The sequence below is a fragment of the Mustelus asterias genome, chromosome 20 (genome assembly GCF_964213995.1).
Source record: "Mustelus asterias chromosome 20, sMusAst1.hap1.1, whole genome shotgun sequence".
Lineage (NCBI taxonomy): Eukaryota > Metazoa > Chordata > Chondrichthyes > Carcharhiniformes > Triakidae > Mustelus > Mustelus asterias.
Genome location: NC_135820.1, coordinates 75,411,224 through 75,414,325, shown reverse-complemented (window position 1 = coordinate 75,414,325; position 3,102 = coordinate 75,411,224).

Below are 3,102 nucleotides of genomic sequence, written 5' to 3'. Positions count from 1 at the left end.
ATTGGGTGAATAGCTCAGAGAGCCAGTGCAGACACAATGGGCTGAGTGGCCTCCTTCTGCGCTGTAACAATTCTGAGATTCCCTCTGGAAAGAGAATAATAAAACAATAAGCTCCTGAAGACTTCACTTTAGAGAGAAAGGAATATCAATACTCAGAAAAATCAGCTAATTATTTGCGCAACTGCCCCCATCCATTTAGCAGCAAATAAAATACATGTTTTGAGGAGAATATCATGCAAAATGGACCAAGTGCTGCACAAAACATTTCCTACTCTCCTCGAGGGTGGTATTAATTTAAATCTCATTAAGACAGGGGTAGGAATGGGTAGGACATTTTGGAACCAGGTAGTTCCAACTGAATATCACAGACTCACATTGGGTGGGTAAAGTTGATACATTTTAGGTTGCCAACTCTCCAGGATTATCCTGGAGTCTCCGGGAATTAAAAATTAATCACCTGTACACTGGTGTGAGCAACATCCAGGGAAAAAAAAATCATAACGGGGCACAGAGTTTCCTTTTCAATTTCTTAGCAAACGTTCGTGAGGAAATTGGGACAATGGAAGGAGAAAATCGTTTGAGACTGGGATAAAAACCCAGAAAGTTGGCAACCCAAGCTCGGTGTTTGAGCCCACGTCAAGTTTAGTAGCACAGAGGGCCGCAGGGCAACACCCCAGCACAACACTGAGGGATTCCAGTTGCTCTTCACGGGATTGGAAACTCTGCTAACGGAAAGGATCAAGTGGAGCTGCTTCTTTCTCCTTCTAAGCGCACAGGCCAGTTAACACAAGGACGGCCCACTCGGACGAGTGGAGAGCCTCGACAAACATGAGAAAAAAAACTCTTTTACCCAGAGGGTGGTGACGGTCTGGAATGCGCTGCCTGAGAGTGTGGTAGAGGCGGGTTACCTCGCATCCTCTAAAAAGTCCCTGGATGAGTACATGACACATCACAACATTCAGGGCTATGGGCCAAGTGCTGACAGAGGGGATTCGGTGGGAGTTCAGGTGTTTTTAATATGTCGGTGTGGACCCAATGGGCTGAAGGGCCTCTTCTGCACTGCATAATTTATGCATCCCAGAACATGTCAACGTCTTCAAAGTGAGGCATGTTTAGAAGTGGAAATGAAACCGAGCAAGCAGCACGTTATGTAATAAAGGATGCGATGCTCGCTGTGAACAAGTTACAATTTCACATGGTTTCAAACGGTCTGGTAGTGTAACCTTGATGCTCAGACACAGATCTCTTATCACCAAGTCTATTTAAATGTGCAACATTGCACTTGTATTCTCTGAGGTACCAACATTTAGATACTAAGACACAACTGCACCTTTGTACTTTTTAAACCAGTAAACAGAGCAGCATTGCCACGCAATCCTGTCCCGCTGACTAAAGCAAGGCAGCCCCAGTGCCAGCCTCCCGCCTGGATAGTGAAGCATTCCTGAAAAATTACTCGTCATTTAAAGAGATCAATTCTGCAAGCTGGTCCCACCATCGCTTGTTGCTCAGCTGCCTCCTGAAAGGACTGCTGGTTCCCGGGGCCCTGCTGCAGTGATCAGCTGGGTGAAAAGGCTTTCTGACCCATGGCAGCTTGTCACTTTCCCTCCACTTCCCATCGGAGACCATTTCTACAGGGGTATTTCACACTCTCGTATAGACAGACCAGAGGCCTGAACATATTGGTGAACAGAATGCATTTCCTTCAGCAATACAGCTTGATCTACACCCAGTTTTGCATTTGGCACGAATACATACAGTTATGCACTATTCATGCCACAAATTTCATACCAAAATACAAATTTGTAGGCTACTCAGTCCATTGAACCTGCTCCACCACTCAATGGGATCATGACTTATCTGATTGTAACCTCAATCCCACATTCCCAGCTACCCCCAATAATCTTTCACTCTCCCATCCCACTTGTTTATCAAGAATGTACCTCTGCCTTAACGAATTTGAAAGACTGCGCTTCCTCCGCCATTTGAAAGACTGCGCTTCCTCCGCCATTTGAAAGACTGCGCTTCCTCCGCCATTTGAAAGACTGCGCTTCCTCCGCCATTTGAAAGACTGCGCTTCCTCCGCCATTTGAAAGGCTGCGCTTCCTCCGCCATTTGAAAGGCTGCGCTTCCTCCGCCATTTGAAAGGCTGCGCTTCCTCCGCCATTTGAAAGGCTGCGCTTCCTCCGCCATTTGAAAGGCTGCGCTTCCTCCGCCATTTGAAAGGCTGCGCTTCCTCCGCCATTTGAAAGGCTGCGCTTCCTCCGCCATTTGAAAGGCTGCGCTTCCTCCGCCATTTGAAAGGCTGCGCTTCCTCCGCCATTTGAAAGGCTGCGCTTCCTCCGCCATTTGAAAGGCTGCGCTTCCTCCGCCATTTGATGGGGAGTTCCAAAGACTCAGGACGCTCATGAAAAAAAACCCACCTCATCTCTGTCTTAGATGGACGACCCCTCATTTTTAAAGTGACAGATTTAAATCAATACATTAGTGTACGCTAGGTGGTGTTTTAATAATTCTAAGGCTTCACGCAGCTGCACACTTGCACCACTAGATGGAGAATGAGCTCCATATCAGAGATTTCTGGAAAGATTACAGCAAGAGATTACACACAGCTCACTGCAAAGGCAACTCAGCCCATCCTGCTCCCCAACCCCCCCCCCATGTTTTTTCCCTGTGGCCCTGCAAATTCTCTCTTTCCAGCTACTGATCCAACTACCGCCCCCCCCCCCCAAAAAATAATAGAACCTGCCTTCCACCAGTTTCAGCGAGAGGGTGCGTGTGTGTGTGTGTGTGTGTGTGTAGGAAGGTGGGGTAGGAATGACCCATTTACACACTTTGGTACCTGCTACCTCAGCTGAGGTCAACAAGTTCACCGTGTGCCAGGAATTGCTTTTAACCCAGGATCTTGCTGCTTTATAGGGCTGAGAGTCTTGGCAAGTGTTATGTTTACTCAGAGCAGCATTTAGAGGAATTGTACAAATGCCTCTGTGGAACTGACTGGCTTCTATCAGGTTAAGGCACATCAACGAGCAAACAGCAGCATTTCAACGTCCTCGAGCAGGATTTTTAAAAGAAAAGAACCAAATGAACCGTTTTATGATCAGC